Raw genomic sequence first — 21,871 nt, forward strand, 5'->3', positions numbered from 1 at the left:
TGCCCTCATCACGGGTAAGTCAACTATCAAAGAGCAGTTAAAAGTAATCCAGGATTTAATCCTGCAAAGAAAGCATAAGTTTTTTATAGGGCACATTAGAGGGCATACAAATTTGCCAGGGGCCTTGGCTTTTGGCAATGCCATGGCTGACCACTTCACAAGGGCCAACCTTTGCCTCACTATACAAGAGGCTGAGGACAGTCATGCTTTACATCATCAAAATGCTAATGCCTTAAGATATCAATTTAAAATTACTAGAGAACAAGCCAGGCACATTGTGCGGACCTGTGGGGCTTGTCCGCCCGCTAGGCAAGTACATAAAATGGGAGTAAATCCCAGAGGGCTAAAGCCAAATCACTTATGGCAAATGGATGTTACTCATGTTCCAGAATTTGGGAGGCTGTGCTATGTGCACATATGTGTTGATACCTTCTCATATGCTGTGCTAGCCACCGCTAGGACTGGAGAAGCTGTAAAGGATGTTATTCAACACATGGTTGCGGCCATGGCCGTCCTTGGACAGCCTCTGAGGGTGAAAACAGATAATGGTCCGGCCTACATTTCCAAACCGTTTGCCAAATTCTGCAATACCTGGAAAATTTGACATGTGACAGGGATACCATATAATCCTCAGGGACAGGCTATAATTGAAAGAACTCATCAGGATGTGAAAGCACAGATAAAGAAATTACGAGAAGCCAGCCCTTATTTAACCCCCCACCATGTTTTGTCTCATGCCTTGTTTACTCTTAACCATTTGAATCTCAATGACACAGGCCAGTCAAGAATGGAGAGACATTGGAATCCTTCCCAGGATAATCCCAAACCCTTGGTAAAATGGAAAGATCAGCTTACAGGACTGTGGAAAGGGCCAGACCCTCTTATAACTTCAGGGCGAGGGTATGCTTGTGTCTTTCCACAGGATGGAGAATCTCCCATCTGGATCCCAGATCGACTCATCAGGCACATCGCGACGCCCCAACCGAAACCGAAAGAAGATGAAGCAGCTACGGAGGAAACTGCAGAGGTGCACACTGACGCCGCAGCCGATGGCGGGATCGCTCCCAACCATGAGCCAGATACAGCGGTTGATCCAAGTGGCCACGCAGGCAGTGCATGAGGAGGGGAAACCCCCTTCTATGGCTAACATTTTCCTTGCTTGCATGCTTTTACTTTCAGCAGTTCCAACACAAGGTGATTCATATTGGGCATATGTTCCAAAACCTCCATTAATTCATCCCGTTACGTGGCAGGAAAGAGAGCATATAAAGGTTATGACTAATGTGTCTGATATTCTAGGGGGAACTCCAATATTCTCTGTGGGCCCAATAAAGTCTTCCACATTAACTTACGAGGGCAGAGCAGACTCCGCCCCTATATGCTTCAGCCTCTTAGGCTTCTCAATCTCTGGTTGCTTACCAGTGGCATAGAGGACCTTTGTGACTGACGCCCCGGAGTCTGTGGAAAAACCAACACCTGAAAAAAGGTTGGTTTGGGAATTACAGATTAAAACTTTGGGATGGTATACAGAAAATGAGACTGCAAGTACCACAGAGACGCTACCCATCACTGACTGTCTGCATAAATATAAAAATCAAGACTCTCAGTGGATATATGATGATCAGACCCCTAATTGGCTCTCGTGTGGATTCCAGAAAAAGGGAATCCCCTATGTGGTTACAGGAACTAACACTACAGTATGGGACTTTTCGGTCTCATCTCCTAATTATAATCAAGTTGGTTATTTTAAAAATAATAGTGAAAAGTTTAATAATTATAACTCCAAAGACAAAGTTATTCATAGATTTTTTAGAGCAGGCTTTGTGGAACCTGTTTGGATAACTAAGAACACCGACGGTTCCTCCTTAATGCAAATGGATCTGTTCAGATTGGCTGCTGCAGCAGATATGATTTTATGGACCAAACCAAAAGCTACACACCCTGAGCCAATAGGAGTTAGGGCATGTGTTGGGTATCCCTTTGGCATTTTGATGGCGAAACGCTCTTTCTTCTCAGTCTGCCCCATTTCAAGCAACTCATATCATATTAAATGTCTACAATGTGTTCTAACAAATTGCATGGAAAATGATTTTAAAAAGGAGTTTGATGTTATGCTGTTAGTAAAAAGACCTGCTTATGTTATGATGCCTGTAGACCTTAAACAGGAAGCATGGTTTGAGGATACAGGACTCATGGTTGTACAAAGACTAAATGAATTATTGCGGCCAAAAAGATTTGTGGCAGCACTTATCCTAGGAATTTCAGCCTTAATAGCTATCCTTACCTCTTTCGCCGTTTCGACAACAGCTTTAGTAAAAAACATCCAGACAGCCCATTTTGTGAATGACATGCATAGGAACATTTCCTTAATACTTGCTGAACAGCATATTATAGATAAAAAGTTAGAAGCAAAACTCAACGCTCTTGAGGAAGTGGTTATAGCCCTGGGGCAGGATGTAGCTAACATAAAAGCTAGAATGGCAACAAAGTGTCACGTTTCCTTTAAGTACATTTGTGTCACCCCAGCTAAATATAATGATACAGAAAATTGGAATAAGACAAAAGCACATTTACTAGGAATCTGGAAAGATAATGATTTAACTTATGATTTTCAGGAGGTGCAAGATTATATCACTGCTACCAGCACTGCTCATTTAAATAATTTTGGATTCGAATCCCTAGCTCAGCAGCTCTATGAGAATGTCTCTGCTCTCAATCCTTTCACTTGGTGGCATTATGCAATAGTGGCAGCTGTTGCCCTAATAATAATCATAGTGGTTTTCATGGTGTTTCCTTGTCTTTTCAGAGCTCTCCTATTGGCCATCAAAACCACCCGGAGGGACCTAGAGGAATTCCGTCTTAAAAACAAAAAACCGGGAACTGCCACACCTGTCTGGCCAGATAGGCAGGCCACGACCGCGGTGTGACAAAACAGTGCGGGTGACCTGGTTAGGGAACCGGACAGGGGCCTTACAAGCTCCTGTACGGAAGACCGTACCCAAGATAGGTGGTGGACAGAAGCCTGGATATTTGTGCGGACGGATCCCTGGGTCTCCCGGTTGGCGGAAAGGCCTTGGATGGCTAGGTGGACTTGGTTTCGCTTCTGAAAGCTTACTGTTGTTGTTTATCATGCTTTATGCAGGCCACCCAGGGAATGTCCAGGAGACTCCGGAGACGCTTATAGTGCAACCCCCCAAGTCTAGTCTGGACATTCCAGATGGGACCCCACTGGATGAAAAGCCCCTTACAACAGTAAATCCCAGCACTTCAAGCCCCAATGACTTGGCTATCCAGGTTGAGCAAGGACTGAGCACTATTCTCAGAAATATTACATTCAATCATACAGACAATGGTCCTTTAGCTTTCCCAGGAAACATGTTACATAGCAACCCTGAAATGCACCTGCATATTGTCTTAGGTAGATTACAGGAAAGTGAGCTTGGCTTAAGGATCAGAGCAAGGCGCCGTGTTCCCACTAGTGCCCCCCCCCCTATTCTGGGTATTAAGGTCCAGTGCTTGGAAGGAGAAAGAATAGCCTTTTGGATAAATGAGAGCAGTGAAAGCATTTAGTTCTTACTGATAAATTGACTTTTGTCTGAAACCAAAGGGATGTGGTTAATAACCCATGAAAGAACAGTATGGCTGTGCTTTCGTTTTGCTGGTAGTTGTATGCCTTCAGTTCCTCCTGTCTGTGTTACTTATAAAAAATGTACCCTGCGTACTTTGTGGTCAACTGACTTGGCCAGCTTTTGATTTATGTTTCTTTGTTATGCTATTATAAAAAGAATCTCTATATCAGTAAAAGATTGCAGCAGCATTGAAACTCATGTGTCTCAGTGTTGTCTGTCGCGCCGAATCCACCTCCCACCTATAAGTCTCATTCTCCCTGGATCGGCCTGCTGAGCCCCCAGTTGGGTGGTCGGCGGCAGCCAACATCATACTCAGTGGTGAAAAACTGTAAGCATTTCCACTCAGATCAGGTACTAGACACGGCTGCCCACTATCATCATCATCTCTGGCATTATGCTATTCCACTGCAGAATACTGTGCCCCAGTATGGTTCCGTAGCCCCCATGTCCACTTGGTCGATTCCAAATTATATTCTTCCATGAGGATAATTTCTGGAACCATCCCTTCCACCCCGGTTCCATGGCTGCCAGTTCTTAGCAACATCGTCCCACCAGATATTTGTCAGGATGCGGCATCATCTAAGTTCATTTCCCACATCTACACTCGACTGGACCTGCCAGTATACACTAATATCTTCACCCACCCAGTCCAACACTTGACATCTCGTCATCCAATCTGGTCCCCTATGCCTACACTGAACTTCTCTGTTCCAGACTCTTGGAAACAGAGTTGGCAGTCAGCTGAGGTAAAGAACAAACACCTCATCTCAGACCCCTGCAAGCGTCAACCCGGTTTTGACCTAGCACATTATGATTGGGCCCTCCTCAATCGCTATCGAACAGGCCATGGCCGGTGCGCCGCTATGTTCCATCGCTGGGGAGCCAGAGATGACCCGAACTGCCCCTGCGGCTACAGACAGACTATGACCCACATAGTCAACGACTGCCATCTCTCCAGATTCAAAGTAGGTCTCGAAACTTTACATCAGGCTCAACCTGACACTGTTGACTGGCTACGGAAGAAGGGCAAATGCTAGAAGAAGAACAATTACTATTCAACAAAGTGTTGGAAGTTCTTGCCATAGCAATCAGGCAGGAACAAGGAATTAAAGGCATATAGATTGAAAGAGAAGAAGTCAAACTCTCCTTACTTGCTGATGACATGTTAGTATACATGGAAAAACCTAAGTAATCCAGCAAGAAGCTTTTGGAAATCATCAGGCAATACAGTAATGTGTCAGGCTATAAAATTAGCATTCAAAAGTCAGTGGCATTCCTCTATGCAAACACTAAGTTAGAAGAAATTGAAATCCAGAAATCAGTTCCTTTTACTATAGCAACAAAAACAATAAAATATCTAGGAGTAAACCTAGCCAAAGAAGTGAAAGACTTGTATACTGAAAATTATGAGTCACTTCTCAATGAAATTGAAAAAGACACAAAGTAGTGGAGAGATATTCCATGTTCATGGGTTGGAAGAATTAACATAATCAAAATGAATAAATTACCCAGAGCCATCTACAAATTTAATGCTATTCACATCAAGATCCCAAGCAGATTTTTAGGAGAATAAAACAAATTCTACAAATGTTTATCTGGAACCAGAAAAGACCTAGAATTGCCAAAACAATCTTGAGAAAAAAGAACAGAACTGGTGGCATCACACTGCCAAATCTCAAACTGTATTACAGGGCCATTGTCATCAAAACTGCTTGGTACTGGAACATGAACAGACACACTGACCAGTGGAATAGAATTGATAGCCCAGAAATGAGGCCCCACACACATGGACATCTGCTCAGGGAAGTCAGGTTGACATCACGATAGTATTTGCAAATTATTGTCTGAAAAAGCATAAAGAAATGAAGCAGAGGGGGTCAGGTTGTGGTGCACTTGGTTTAGCACAGATGTTACAATGCCAAAGGTCACAGGTTCATGCCCCTAGTTTGGTTCCCAGCTGCAGGGGGAAAGCTTTGTGAGAGGTAAAACAGGGATGCAGGTTTTTCTTTGTCTCTGTCCTTCTCTGTTGCCCCTTTTCTCTTGATTTCTGGCTGTCAATCCAATAACTAATTAAAGATAATAAAAAAATTAAAAAAGATACATAGCCAAACAAATTGTTTAATAATCAGGAACCTAAAAGTGAGAATATAACATATGTGGTCTGGTGTCTTCCTACGTGAGGAAGCTAGGAAGTCTATTTTAGGTCTATACCAAAGGGCCCATGACTCTGCTTCATTTTTGCCTGAGCGCCACAGCTAACACACAGGTGGGTATTGTCTTGGGAGATGGTGTCAGATTTGGAAAAAAGGCTAGAAAGCTGGATCAGGGCAGAGAGTAGCGCCCCCTTCAGTTTTCCAAACATGAAACAACACATTGGGTAGCAATTGCTGCAATTTTAGCATAGAAAACTGACCTCTAGGAGTTGGGCTGTAGCACAGCGGGTAAAGCACAGGTGGCGCAAAGCACAAGGACCGGAATAATGATCCTGGTTCGAGCCCCTGGCTCCCCACCTGCAGGGGACTTGCCTCACAGGAGGTGAAGCAGGTCTGCAGGTGTCTATCTTTCTCTCCCCCTCTCTGTCTTCCCCACCTCTCTCTATTTCTCTCTGTCCTATTCAACAACGACAACAACAATAATAACTTTAAAAATGAAACAACAAGGGCAACAAAGGGAATAAATAAATATAAACAAATATTTTAAAAAATTAAAAAAAGAGACTGACCTCTGTGGAAAGCAGAGGAAGATAAGATAGTGGGTTAAATACCAGGATGAGTGCTGACAAGCTTAATTAGCAATTCCTCACACCTGGGAGAGAGCTGCCCAGGGAGAGCAAAGGACTCATAGGAGACAGGCTGCAGTTTAATCCCCAGGGCTTCATGTACCTGTGGTGCTCAGGCTGCTATCTCTTTCTGGATCTCAAAAAACAACTCTCTCATAGCTAAAATCTTCCAAAAATTCTTGCTTATTATTTTTTATTTATTTTTTTATTGTTGTTGTCGTTGTTGGTTAGGACAGAGCGAAATGGAGAGAGGAGGGGAAGACAGAGAGGAGGAGAGAAAGATAGACACCTGCAGATCTGCTTCACCGCCTGTGACGCGACTCCCCTGCAGGTGGGGAGCCGGGGTTCCAACCGGGATCCTTGTGCTTTGTGCCACCTGCACTTAGCCCGCTGCACTACAGCCCGACTCCCGGCTGGGAACATTCTTTTTTTTTTTAAATAATTTATTTCTTTATTGGGGAATTAATGTTTTACATTCAACAATAAATACAATAGTTTTTACATGCATAACATTCCCCAGGTTCCAATTTAACAATACAACCCCCACTATGTCATTCATCATCTTTCATGGACCTGTATTCTCCCCACCCACCAACCCACCCACCCCTTTACTTATTATTTTTACTTTTTGTTGTTGGAGATACTGACAGAGGCCTTATCAGAAATTTTTGCTCTGGTTTTGAGCATTATCCATGGCAATTAATAACAGGCATCAACATCATCAGTTCAAACTGTGTAGTTTTCTGATCCCTCTCACTTGAAAACCAATAAATAAAATTTTCAAAGAATAAAGATGAAGTAATAGCATAAATATCTCAAATATTGGCAGTAAAAGATACCCTAGAGTAGTTTTTTTTAATTTCATTATTGGGTGATTAATGTTTTACATTAGACAGTAAATACAATAGTTTGTACATGCATAAATTTTTCCAGTTTTCCATATAACAACATACTCCCACTAGGTCCTATGTCATGCTTCTTGGATCTATATTCTCCCCACCCACCCCTGAGTCTTTTATTTGGTGCAATACACCAATTCCTGTTCTGCTTCTAATTGTGTTTTCTTTTTTGATCTTGTTTTTCAACTACTGCCTGAGGATGAGATCATCCCGTATTCATCCTTCTGTTTCTGACTTATTTCACTTAATATTAATTTCTCAAGGTTCATCCTAGATCGGCTGATGATGGTGAAGGCACTATTTTTTATAGCTGAGTAGTATTCTATTGTATCACAACTTGCTCAGCCACTCATCTGTTGTTGAACACCTGGGTTGCTTCCAGGTTTCGGCAATTAGAAGTTGTGCTGCCTATAACATATGTATACACAGACCTTTTGGGATGGGTGTGTTAGCTTTCTTAGGATATATCCCCAAGAGAGGAATTGTAGTATCATAGGGTCGGTCTATTTTTAGCCTTCCAAGAGTTCTCTGGACTGTTCTCCACAGAGGTTAGACCAATGAGCATTCCCAAAAGGAGCACAGGAGGGCTCCTCTGACCCCATAACCTCTCCACCATTTGCTCCTGTTACCTTTTCTGATATATGGCGTTCTCTCAGCCATATATTCTCTCATTGTTGTCCTTATTTGCATTTCTCTAAAAATCAGAGACATGGAGCATTTTTTCATGTGTTTCTTGTCCTTTTGGATCTCTTCTGTGGTGAATATTCTGTCCATGACCTCCCCCCATTTTTGGATAGGGTTATTTGTTTTGCTGTTTTTGAAATTTGCCTGTTCTTTTTTTAAATTTTTTAAAAATATTTATTTTATTTATTTATTCCCTTTTGTTGCCCTTGTTGTTTTATTGTTGTAGTTATTATTGTTGTTGTCGTTGTTGGATAGGAAAGATAGAAATGGAGAGAGGAGGGGAAGACAGAGAGGAGGAGAGAAAGATAGACACCTGCAGACCTGCTTCACCGCCTGTGAAGCGACTCCCCTGCAGGTGGGAAGACACGGTTCGAACCGGGATCCTCATGACGGTCCTTGTGCTTTGCGCCACCTGCGCTTAACCTGCTGCGCTACAGCCCGACTCCCGAAATTTGCCTGTTCTTTATGTATTCTGGTTATTAGCATCTTGTCTGATGTATGGCATGTAAAGATCTTCTCCCATTCTGGGAGGGGTCTCTTGGTTTGGGGACTAGTCTCTTCAGACCTGTAATATTTGTGTGGAAAAGAGTGCTGCTAATCTTATGGGTTTTCCTCTGTAGGTGACTCTGTATTTCTCTTGCAGCCTTCAGCATCCTTTCCTTTCCTTATTCCTTTCCATTCTAGATAGGATATGTCTTGGTGTCTTTAAGTCTGGGTTAATTCTGTTTGGGACCCTCTGGGCTTCTTGAATCTTTATGTCTTTGATGTTGTCTAGAATAGACAAGTTTTCAGCTATTATGGCCTGAAGAATGCTTTGTTCCTCTCCCTCTCTTTCTTCCTCTGCTAAGCCAATAATGTGTATACTGTTTATTTTGAAGTCATCCCATAGGTCTCTGTTGTTGTTTTCCATACCTCTTAATCTCGTTTTGAGATCTCTTACTTCTTTTTTAGTTGTCTCTAATTCATCCTTGACCTTGCTAATTCTGTCTTCAGCCTCATTTATTGTTCTCTCTCCCCTTTACTGTTTTCTGGAGTTCATCTTTTTCATTACCCTGTTCTAATCTCAGGTCAGATATTTCAGCTTTCAGCTCTCTAATAACCTTGAGATAGTTAGTGTTTTCTTCCAGAGTCTGATTTGTTGTTTCTGCATATCTGATGAAAATTCTTTCAAACTCTTTACTCACTGCTGTGGTTATTTCCTTAGCTAGTGTTTGGATGTTGAACTCAATATTTTGTGCTTCACCCTTTGGGGGGCTTTTAGCAGCACTCTCCTCCAGATTCATTTCTCCAATATTTCTTGCTGTTGGTTTCACCATTATATATTATGTTATGTGTTCCCTCTCCCAGTAATTTTCAAATTACTGATCACTATTGCCTGGATTGACTTGTGTCTAAGTAAGGTTATTAAAAGGTTCACAGTTGTGGAAGTTAACAGTTGTTCCAATAGTATTTTAATCCCTGATTTGGAGCTTAAAGCCTCTTTTCTGCTTTGGCTGTGCTGTTGGCAATGGGAGCCTGAGGGCTTTGAAACTATAAGTAGGCTCCTTAGCTTAATCACTGACTCCTGAGGAAGATTTAAATCAGGGTGTGGCAGAGATAAACCAGTGGTTATGCTAAGAGGCTTTCATAGCCCCACCTCTATGCCACTAAATTATAGGTCTTCTCCTAAGTTTCTTGGTTAGTCCTCTGTCCCCTGGTGTCAGCACAGGACCTCTTTGCAGCTGCTCCATATTCTGAAGGCAGTAGCAATGGAGACTTAGAGGTGCACTTGGTGAGTCTCAGGGGAGTCCTTGCCTCCCTTCAACTGTCCCCTTGTCAGTGAAATAGACTGGAGGTGGTGTCTCAACTGATAAACTGCTGGACCGTTACCAGCCACTTAATCTCTCCCTAGTCTCCTCTCTGTCCATGAGCCACACGTGTTTGCACTCCCCGGTGATTTGGTGGGTTCCTGAAGTTGTTCTTGTCTTCTCTGTTTTTGGTCCCAGGTGGTCTCTTTTGGCACTCCTATTTGATCTGGGAGAGAAGAGGAGAGAAGAGAAACACATCTGCTGCTTCTCGTAACACCGCCCCCCATCCTTCTGTTTCTGACTTATCTCACATCCATGGATCCTTCAAGCTCCTTCCAAGATGAAGTGAAGGTGAATTCACCAGTTAAAATAGCTGAGTACTATTCCATTGTGTATACTGACCACAACTTCCTCAACCATTCATCTATTGTTGAACACCTGGATTGTATCCAGGTCAGGTGATTACAAATCGTGCTGCTATGAATACATACCCATATACACACTTAGCTTTTTGGATGAGTGCATTTAGGCCATTAGGATATATGCCTAGGTGGTACAGGAGATAGCACAGTGTATAAAGCACTGGAGTCTTTGAGCATATGTTGCAGAGTTCAGTTCCTGGCAGCACATGGACCAGAGTGATATCAGTTCTTTCTCTCTTTCTCACTATCTTACTCAAGAATAATTGAATAAATCTTTTTTAATTAAATATTTTTTAAATGATATATACCCAGGAGAGGGATTACAGGATCAAAGGGTAGGTACACGGTTAGCATTATGAGAGTTCTATAGGCTTCTTTCCATAGCAGTGACTCCAAACTTCTTTTTTTTTAATATTTATTTTATTTATTTATTCCCTTTTGTTGCCCTTGTTTTTTATTGTTGTAGTTATTATTGTTGTTGTCATTGTTGGATAGGACAGAGAGAAATGGAGAGAGGAGGGGAAGACAGAGAGGAGGAGAGAAAGATAGACACCTGCAGACCTGATTCACCGCCTGTGAAGTGACTCCCCTACAGGTGGGGAGCCGGGGTTCGAACCAGGATCCTTATGCCGGTCCTTGTGCTTTGCGCCACCTGCGCTTTACCTGCTGCGCTACAGCCCGACTCCCGACTCCAAACTTCTTATTTTCCAGTTGCACAACTCTTCAGGACTTTGACCTGACTTCATACAGAGATGACTTTCATAACATTAAACAATATTTATATAATAGTGCTTACAAAATTATAAGATAATAGGAGTATAATATCACAATACTTTCAACATCAGATGTCTGAATTCCACTCTCATCCAGCAGGAACTGGAATAATTTTTACAAGGTCACAGATAACATTTGACTACATACATAAATCTATCTATAATCTATCACTCTATGTATCTGTCTATCATCTATAATTTATTTTCTCATTTATATTCACTCCTACAGCCCTTTCTTCACTTATATCCAAGTCACAATTACAACAGTTAATACATCTAAGCATCTTTCCTTTTCTCTTTCCTCTCAGATAAATGAAATAGTGTTTGATGTCCATTGATATTTTCTTGATTTTATTTGCTCTTTCAGTAATGGTATAAAAATGAAGAAAACCTTCCCAGCCATCACCATCCAATGGGGCATGGCCCAGGAGGAGCGTCTGTTGCACTATCAGCAGTACAAGGACTTCCAGATCCGGATCCTTGTGGCCACCAACCTATTTGGCCGCAGCATGGACATCGAGCAGGTCAACATCGTCTTCAACTACGATATGCCTGAGGACTCAGACACCTACCTCCACCGTGTGTCCTGTGCAGGCTGCTTCGGCACCAAGTCCTGGCCATCACGTTCGTGTCCAACAAGGGTGATGCCAAGATCCTCAACGACATGCAGGAATGCTTCGAGGTGAACGTGGCTGAACTGCCCAGGAGATCCACATCTCCACCTATATGGAGCAGAGCTGGTAACCCCGTGCCAAAGGCCCAGGACCAGCACCCCCCACCCCACTCGCCTCTGTTTTTGCTGTGTGTATGCTATATTTTTTTGTGAAAGAATAAATTTTTATTACAGAAAAAAATTTCTTTATTTATTAATGAGAAAGATAAGAGGAGAGAGGGAAAGAACCAAACATCGCTCTAGACATGTGCTGATGGGGATTGAACTCAGGACCTCATGCTTGAAAGTCTAGTGCCTTAACCACAGCACCACCTTTAAGACCACCCAAAGCTTATTTTTACAGGCTAAAAATTAAATTTCATAATGTTTTTATTAGTGATTTACTAATGATCCACAAGAATGGGTATACTTGCAAACAATTCCAACCACTAGAGTTACATAGCCTATCCCCTCCATTGAAATTTGTATATTGTTTTAGTTTTTTAAATTTCTTTCATTTATTTATAAAAAAAGAGAGAGAGATTGACAAAACCAAAAGATAAGAGGGGTACAACTCCACACAGTTCCGACCATCAGATCTCCATATCCCATCCACTGTACTGATAGCTCTCCTACTCTTTATCCCTCTGGGAGTATGGACCCAAGGTCATTGTGGGATTCAGAATGTGGAAGGTCTGCCTTCTATAATAGCTTCCCTGCTGAACATGGACATTGACTGGGAGATCCAAACTCCCAGCCTGGCTCTCTCTTTTGCAAGTATGGTGGGGCACTGGGTTCCAGGACACATTGGAGGTGTCTTCTGTCCAGGGTAGTTTGGTCGGCATCATCCTAGAACCTGCAACCTGTTGGCTGAAAGAGCGTTAACATACAAATCCAAACAAATTGTTGAACAATCATGGACCTAAAGGTTGGAATAGTGCAGATGAAATGTTGGGGGGTCCTCCATTTTGTAGGTACCTTTAGGCATATTGTAGTTATATTACAAAGGGCCTTTAGCTATTCTAGTTTTTTGTTTGTTTTTATGATCCTGAAACGTGATATACATGTGGAAACAAGTCATTGTCTGGGGAGGTGATGTCATGGCTGGGAAAGTGAGGAAAACTGCATCAGGGAAGAGAGTAGCTCCCTACGACTAGGGTTCCATATCCCAGCCCCTCCACTGGAATTGTCTCTATTCTTTATCCCTCTGGGAGGATGTCCCCAGGATCATTATGGGGTGCAGAAGGTGTGACTTCTGGCTTCTGTAAATACTTCTCCACTGACCATGGTCATTCACAGGTTGAATCATGCTCCCAGCCTGTTTCTGTCTTCCCCCAGTGAGGTAGGGCTTTGAGGAGGGAGAGTTCCAAGACACATTATTGAGGTCATCTGCCCAAGGAGTTGCCATTGGCATCATGGTAGTATCTGAAAATTGATGGCTGAAAAGCATTATGATACAAAGCAGAGCAAATTGTTTAATATTGAGGAATCAAAACTTAAGAATACAACAGGTGAGATTTTGGGTCTTCAAGTTGGAAGAATCTAGGAAGTCTAGTTTAGGTCTATGTTGGGCAGTACACCATCCCCCCCCTGCTCCATTGCTTAAGGCTGTGGACTATTAACATAATCACTGTTTTACCTCAGGCCTGCCCTGCCTGTAGGGCACTGGTTTAATACCCACTGGTTCTCACTCTCTTTTTGTTCCACCCCTCTCCTTGTCACACCCTCTTTTCCACCATTAGATCCCCACTGGTTCTCACTCTTTGGTGACAAAGTGCAGTGTGTTTCTGTGCAGGAAGAGAGCCCGAACAACAGATCTGATGGCAAGGAAAACAAATCATGTTACTCCAAGCAGAGAACTAAAAAGATAGAAAGGGGAACATGCGGTAAAATCAGGGCTGGTTTTGGGTATTGCAACAAAAGGACTCAGGGGAAGGAAGACTGGGAGAGGCATGGATCCACTCCTGAGTTCTCAGTCCTGGTCCTAGATGATAGGTCTGACTTGGGGGTGAGAGTGATTTACAGACATCTTTCTTGATGAAATGAGAAGTTGCAACCCTCTGACAGCACCTTTATTGTAAATCATGTACGTCCAAATAAAAAAGGAAGATGTCAAGGAACAACATTTTTAAAATTGTCATTTAAAAAGTTGGAAAAATGAATAAACAAGTGCACAAACCATCACATTTTGGAATAAAAATGAATCTATGAAGAGAAAATATCAAATACTGAACTCTGTTCTCCCTAGAAAGGGAGAAGTTCATCCAGGGAGCACCCACTAGTAGGCAGGTCATGTTCTGATCTCTACCTCATTCACAAATATAGGCTTATTATTACTATTATTATTTATAAAAGATAAAGAAAAAAATTATGGAAAAACAAAAGTAAGCAGGAAGGGGAAATAGGATAATGGTTATGCAAACAGACTCTCATGCCTGAGGTTCTAAAGTCCCAGTTTTAGATCATACACCAACATATGGCAAAGCTGAGCAGTGTTCTGGTGTTTCTCTGTGTGTCTCTTGCTCTGTATTTCTCTCAAAAACAAAATACATTATATATATATATATATACAAAAGTAACCCCTGCTAATTCCTTGTGTATTTTACCATAGTTGCTTGACTGTGTGCTCAGAACTCAGGTCTCTGGAGAACCCAAGGGCAGACTGAAGAGCTGGAAGGCTCTGCTTCCTTGTTTAGGGACCTACACTTTTATATCCTATTCAGGCTAAACCCTTCTCCTCCAAATATCTGGAAGAAATAATTCCCTTGAGGAAAGAGGATACCTCCTTAGATCCCAAAATCCTCTCAGGCTAATCCTGACTAAGACTCTCCCCTAGATTTCTCTCATATTCATTGCAGGAGTAAAGATATCTTCAGAAAAGGAAAAACGGAGAGAATCAATTACAACCAGGCTAGAGCTACAAGAGTCTCTTCTAAAAGCAAATACACACATATAGTCCAGCATAAAAAAAAGGAATGACATATTTCAAATTCACTAAATATTCCTGGTCTAAACTCACCCATGAAAAGGCCCAGAGTAGGAATGTGGATCAAGATCATGCACTGTCGTATGCTATACATTGGTTTGTTCTAGCCCTCCCCCCACTAAGAGAATTGGATCAGGCCTGCTAATTTCGAGGGCCCGCTTGGCCCCACCCCAAAGGAACCCCGGGAGAGGGTTCTTGAGTTCGAGAGTGCCAGAGTTGGAGAGTTCCTGAGTTCGAGAGTTTCAGGGTTACAGAGTAAGAGAGAGTTCCAGTGTGTCAGAGTTTCAGAGGGTTCCTGAGTCCGAGAGTTCCTGAGTCCAAGAGTTCCTGAGTTCCAGAGTAAAAGAAAGAGTGCTTGCGCCACCGCAAAGAGACAGCAGAGTTCTGTTTGGTGATTAGATTGTCTTAGTTTATGAATCGTGGTTCCTGAATAAAGAAATACAGCTTCCCTGCCCAGCCGTTGTCTCCACGTCTCTGTTACCCGCTGTGAAGCTACCCGCCCAGCAAGAGCCTCCGAAAATTTTAACAACAAATGGCGCCCACATGGACCTGACCTGCGCATCTCTCAGATAAGTAAAGACAATTTGGCTTCCTATGCACTATGGCCTTCTCTTCTGTTTGTGAAGAGATCTCCAAAGGCCTCTGCTCTTTCTTCACGAGACTGTTTTGCTGTTTCTGGAACATTTATCTCTGGACCACTCTGTGGTTTCCACTCGCTCGGGCGAACTCAGAACAGCCAGCGGGAAGAGCCAGCGGGCGGGAGTCGAGGCGCGGAGCTGCCGTTTCCACCTGGTTAAACAGCCAGCCAGCCGGCTGCGCCCAGACAACCCCGCGCACCGCGCCCGCAGCCTCGCAGCCCCGCAGCCCGCAGGAGGCCTACGCCAGCACACAAAAGCCCCAGGAGCCCAATGCCAACATGCTGGAGCCCTATGCCAACACGCAAGAGCCCGATGCACACGAGATCTCCAGCCACCGGTCCGGTCTGAACACAGACAAGCTGGAGTACGCAGAGATTTGTGCAGAGATCGCAACCTGCAATTCCTAGAAGTGGAGCTGCGTGGGAAGCCACCTCCGGATGGTGAACCCCCCGCCCCCCAACAACTAAGACAGTACAGACTTAAATTCGTGTTTAAAATGACATGTCTTCGTAACAAAGGTTTCTCTCCTTGTGTATTAATGACCATGTTTATGTGTATGTTTAAAGTTTGGTAAACAGTAGCTTTAAGGCTAAATTCTTACTAGTCAAAGTTAAATAAAAAAGGTTTTCAATATAATTCTCATAAAGATAAAATTAACTTACATTTAAAGTCTAAGGTAAAAATTAGTTAACAATCAATATATTTTAACTAAGTTGGTCTAAACAAAAGGTTAAATAGACTTGTTGATATGTAAAACACTACCTTCTCTATTAGAAATGGTAGATCGCACAATGGCTATGCTAATTATTCTCATGCCTGAGGTTTCCTCTCCGGCCCACACCTAGGGTGTGTCTCCATCTTGAATGGGTGTAACAAAAGGTTAAAAGACGTTGTTGATATGTAAAAGTCTCAAATTCCTTCTCTATTAGAAACGTTGGATCATGCAGTAGATATGCTAATAACAAGTTTTGTTTCATAGTAAGTAAGTTGCAGCCAGCTGCCTGTGGGACTCTAGGCCATTCCCCGCCCCCATGCAATTGCACGTCGAGGCAAGTAGCCCCCCCAGAGGCAAGAAATGTTTTTTTTTTCAGATATGGCCCCCTCACGCCTTCCCTTGGCAACATGCTGGTTTTTGTTATATATGTTTCTGTTCACCCCACACCCTTGATACTATAGTCATTTAGCTAAAAAGAAAAGGGGGAATTGTCGTATGCTTTACATTGGTTTGTTCTAGCCCTCCCCCCAACAAGAGAATTGGATCAGGCCTGCTAATTTCGAGGGCCCGCTTGGCCCCACCCCAAAGGAACCCCGGGAGAGGGTTCTTGAGTTCGAGAGTGCCAGAGTTGGAGAGTTCCTGAGTTCGAGAGTTTCAGGGTTACAGAGTAAGAGAGAGTTCCAGTGTGTCAGAGTTTCCGAGGGTTCCTGAGTCTGAGAGTTCCTGAGTTCCAGAGTAAAAGAAAGAGTGCTTGCGCCGCCGCAAAGAGACAGCAGAGTTCTGTTTGGTGATTAGATTGTCTTAGTTTATGAATCGTGGTTCCTGAATAAAGAAATACAGCTTCCCTGCCCAGCCATTGTCTCCACGTCTCTGTTACCCGCCATGAAGCTACCCGCCCAGCAAGAGCCTCCGAAAATTTTAACAACAATGCACCAATCACATGCTGTCTGCATCAGACCTATGTGGTCCAAAAAGACCAGAATAGGCTCAAAGGGAAGGATGGAAATCCATCTTTTGAGCCCCTGTTGAGGGGGAATAGGGACACCTTGCTCATATTTGATACGGTGGATTATGGATTTCAAACTAATTAAAACTATGAAACAGAAGGACAAGCTACATAATGTCCAGGGACTCAGTCAACTATGAGTAGCTTACAGTGCTCAACATCTAGGCCCAGGGAAAGGGCAGCACATCAAGCGACAGCGTCCCTGAGACACCTGAGGAAGTGTGTCCAGAGCAATATCCTCAGAGTAGGGGGCTAACTCCCCACTCTCTAGAGCAGGTACATCAGACAGGCAGAACACTAGTAAGGAGACTAAAGAATTAAATGAAGAGCTGGAGAGGTTAGAAAAGCAAACTAATAATCAGAGTCCTGCTGATACATGCTGAAGTACTGCTAGAATTGGGATTCAGAGCTCTTTATACTTCTCCACTCAGCCCCCAAAACGACTCAATTACAATACAAGGTGTCTCCTGATTATCTCTCTCTTTTTTAATTTTTAATTTAGTACTATTACTTTCTTAAAATTTTTACCAGAGTACTGCTCAGGTTTATGATGGTGCCAAGTATTGTAGCTGGCACTTCGTAGCCTCAGGTATGAGAGAGTTTATGTATAATCATTATGTGATCTATCCCACCCTGTACTTTAAGTTTTTTTTTATTTATATTGAATTTACATAAGTACTCACAATATAGACTTAGATATATAGATATATAGATTTCACATCAAGTATAGTATTTAAACAATGATGACCAGAGAGCATACACAAGTATATAAGACCAAAACATAACCATTTCTGGAGGCATAGTTAAACCTGAAATGTGTTCGCTTCAAAACACAGAGAAACTGTTTCAGCAGCCAGGAAGTGGCCAAGAGGTAGAAATCTGCACGTGAGCAGCAAATCCCCAGTCCAGCTCAGCCAGAGTTATTGCTAAACTGATACAAGGACCTGAGGCTCCAGCTCATGAAACGATGCCAGCTATTCTTACTGTTGACTTTCAAAAGGAGAAGTCAAGTGCATCAGTTCAGCAGAGTACACACACACACATAGTACCTTAATCAAAGGCCTCACTGTCCACTCTTGGTATCTGACTCTCCTAGACACCCTCAAGCAGGAGTCCTTTGGCTTGGCTTAGTCAGCAGCCTCTCACCCCTGGTGCACTCACTTTATTTCTCTCAGCAACTGCCCATCCCCTGAGGCTGTGCTCCCTCACTCTACACAGCCTCTTGCCCCTGCAGGCTGGAAATGAAGCCCAGGTCTGCAGTGTGGGCTCTTCCCCTACTGAGTGTCTGGAAAGAATGACTTCCCCACTAATTTCCTCCCAGCATAGGATTCCCTGACACAGCTTACATGGATATTAATTCCAAAATAGAGAGGAATATCCAGATCACATAAATAACCTAAGTAACTAAGAAACTACACACCATTGGCACTTACTGGACTTGGTTAACTTCAAAATTGTCTATTCCATTCAGAAGGTAAAAAACAGCTTTTGCTTTCATTGTATCAGAGCACAGCTCAGCTCTTTTTTTGTTGTTGTTTATTTATTTTTTTTACTTATTTATCCTTTTTGTTGCTGTTGTTGTTTCTTTTTAACATTATAGTTAATATTGCTGTCATCGTCATTGGATAGGACATAGAGAAATGGAGAGAGGAGAAGACAGAGAGGAGGAAAGACAGATACCTGCATTCACAGCCTGTGAAGTGACTCTCCTGCAGGTCAGGGGGCTGGGAGCTCTGACCTGGATCCTTAGGCCAGTTGTTGCACATTGTGCCACCTGAGCTTAACCCACTGTGCTACTGCCCAACTCCCTCAGCTCTGGTTTATGGTGCAGGGGACTGAAACTGGGCTTCAGAACCATAGGCATGAAAGTCTCTATGCATATCCATTATGCTATCTACTACCACTCCTCAAAGCATGTTTATTGAAATGTTACCATACACAGATTTAGGAAACAACTAAAAAGTTTCCTAGAAAGGGGTAAGAAATACTTAGTGAAGGGTTACGTAGTGTAATGGTTATAATGCCTGACTCTCCACCATGAGGCTCTGAGTTCCACCCTGGTGTGACATGTGCCACTGTGATGCTTGGGTCCTATCTCTCCATCCCACAATGATATTAGTAAAGCAATTTTTCTTATTTATTTATTTTTCTGCTGCCTTTGAAAAAGGGAGGATGAGGAACCTGTTTAAAAATTGATGAATGGTCAGGGAGTCCTGGGATTCCCACACAAACATGATGGGCCTAGACCTCTAACAGATCCCTCTCGCCACTGTCACTAGGCATCTCCAGGAACAACATAAAGGAGTCCTCTGTGAGCCCCTATCAGAAATGGCCCTCAGTGTGAATCAACAATCGTAGGGAATGTTCCATTCTCTGAAGGGAGCTTGGAGAGCATACTCTGCTTATCACCGGAGGATGATGGGTCTTGAAATTGGCATAGCCTGGTATGTTCCTAGCCGTGAGCATGGAATGTGAGCTCAGACCTACAGTGCTACAGTGATTACATAGGTTCCTGTGCTGAATATGGGCTCCAGATCAGATCAATGGGGTTTACAGTTAACAATATTTATATGCTTTTCCCATATCTGGGAGCTACTCTCTTCCCTGATCCAACTTTCTGGTCTTTTTTCCAACCATGACACCATGCCCAAGACAACTGCTAACGTCACCTGAATACTGAATGTCAGGCACAGGCAAAAACATAAGCATCTCCTTCTCCTCTATCTTCTATTTTTGAAGGAAAGCAATGCCCAGATCTGCTTATGGTGGTTGGGGGATTGACCTTGGGACTTCAGAGCCTCAGGCATGAGAATGCTTTCAAAGTGATTGTGTTATCTCCCCTGTAAGTCCATAAATTCTTTACTCAGTCATACACTTCTTGGCTATTACAAAAACCTAACATTTTTTTTTTTACCAGAGTACTACTCAGCTCTGGTTTATGGTGGTTTGGGAGATTGAACCTGGGACTTGAGAGCCTCAGGCATGAAAGTCTCATTTTATAACCATTATGCTATACCCCCACCCTGCCTCCAGAGTTATTGCTGAGGCTCAGTGCCTGCACCACGAATCCATTGCCACTAGAGACCATTTTTTCCCCTATTGTTGCTCTTCTTTTTTTATCGTTGTTGTGGTTATTACTATTGTTGTTGTCATTTGCTAGGACACAGAGAAATCAAGAAAGGAGGGGAGACAGAGAGGGAGAGAGAAAGACAGACACCTGCAGACCTGCTTCACCCCATGTGAAGCGACTTCCCTGCAGGTAGGGGGCCGGGGCTCTAACTGGGATCCTTAGGCTGGATCTTTGGCTTTTTGCTACATGTGCTTAACCTGCTGCGCTACTGCCCGACTCCCCCAAAACAGCATGTTTGAATGTAGGCTTGTATGTTCCTAGAATCAGTGAAACAGCAATTTCAGTGTTTCACTTTTTATGGAAAGCTAATTCAATACCAACATTAAAAAATATATAGCTCTGCGTGGTCTGGGAGGTGGCGCAAGATAAAGCTTTGCACTCTCAAGCATGAGTTCCTGAGTTGAATGCCACAGCACTTGTACCAGGTGATATTTGGTTCTTTCTCTCTCCTCCTCTCTCATAAATAAATAAAATCTGTAATATATATATATATTATTATATCTCTTTAATATTAATACATTTGACATTTCAATAGTTATAAAAAATTAAGCCAGCATATTACTGCCTGCATACGCAACAGATATTTCAAAAATAATTAAAAGTTGGTCTTGTCAATCCTGTGTCTGTCAGGGGTGAGCTACCAGCAGGTGGTGGAATGAGATTGAGGATGAGAGTTTTCACCTGAAATCACTGAAGAGGATCCACGTCTCAGGCCTCCCCTCCTCCTCCAAGGCTCTTCAATCTCAGACAATCATGAGACCCTTCAGCACATGTTCAAGCTGCTTCCCATGCACGGTGGGATTCAACTCCCAACTCCTCACTCATTAACTAGAAGACAGGGAACAATTCCAGGGTGCCATTCACTGGAGGATTCTGCCTTCATGGAAAGCCTGGCCTACACTGTGCCCTTAGTGTAGGTCACCACAGGCCAGAGACCTCCAGGGACATCAACTCACTGGACCCCACCAGATGCCGACAAGTGAGTGGGCCTCAGTCTCCTGACTTCCGAGGAAAGTGAAGCCCAGTCCTAGTCCTCTAGCCTAGCAGCCTCAGCCCTGAAGCAAAGCAGGCAGTCTTTGCTTGGTGTCTTTTGTCCAGGCCTCTGGAGTAAATAATGGCGTGGGCTCCATTAATTGTAACAGGAGAGTTTCCAGTTAGCAAGAAAATCTTTGACTCTAGAAGTATCTGTCAGTTGTTTCTGGAAGAGAAGAATATTTGTTTCCACAGAGTGACTAAAGAAAGGGATGCTTCCTCACTAAGGGGCACCTAAAGCCTCAGTATGGAATTCAGGCACCCTGAAACAAACCTCTATGCAGGGAGAGGGCTGTGGCTTACACATCATTGACCACACATTATACCACGAGCAAGGACCAGGTTGTAGTCCCAATACAAAGCTGCAGAGGAAACCTTCAGAAGCAATGGTGTGGAGCTAAAGCTATCTCTCTCTCTCTCTCTCTCTCTGTCATCTCCCCTTAACATTTTTCTGTTCTATCAACTAAGATGAAAAAATTAAGTGAAATAAATAAAATATGCTAGATAGTGGAGATAACATAGTTGCTATGAAGAGACAGTATGCCTCTGGCAAAGATTCCAGCTTTGAACCATAGTAGCTGCTGAAGGCAGAGTGAAAAAAAATGAGCTGATATTCCCAGGGGCCTCAGTGCCTCAGGCATGAGATTATGTTTGTATAACCATTTGGCTGTCCAGCCTTCCTATCCCATAAAAGATTTACTCAAATTATTTATCCCAATTAATCCCTATAAATTAAAAT

The 21,871-nt window shown here is 43.0% G+C and overlaps 1 pseudogene; it reads left to right on the forward strand.

Moving 5' to 3' along the window:
- The first annotated feature begins 11,353 nt into the window (after positions 1–11,353).
- LOC132541480 (ATP-dependent RNA helicase DDX39A-like) lies at positions 11,354–11,717 on the forward strand (annotated as a pseudogene).
- The last annotated feature ends 10,154 nt before the right edge of the window (positions 11,718–21,871 follow it).

This window comes from Erinaceus europaeus, chromosome 11, assembly GCF_950295315.1.
Source record: "Erinaceus europaeus chromosome 11, mEriEur2.1, whole genome shotgun sequence".
In the NCBI taxonomy this organism is placed as follows: Eukaryota; Metazoa; Chordata; class Mammalia; order Eulipotyphla; family Erinaceidae; genus Erinaceus; species Erinaceus europaeus.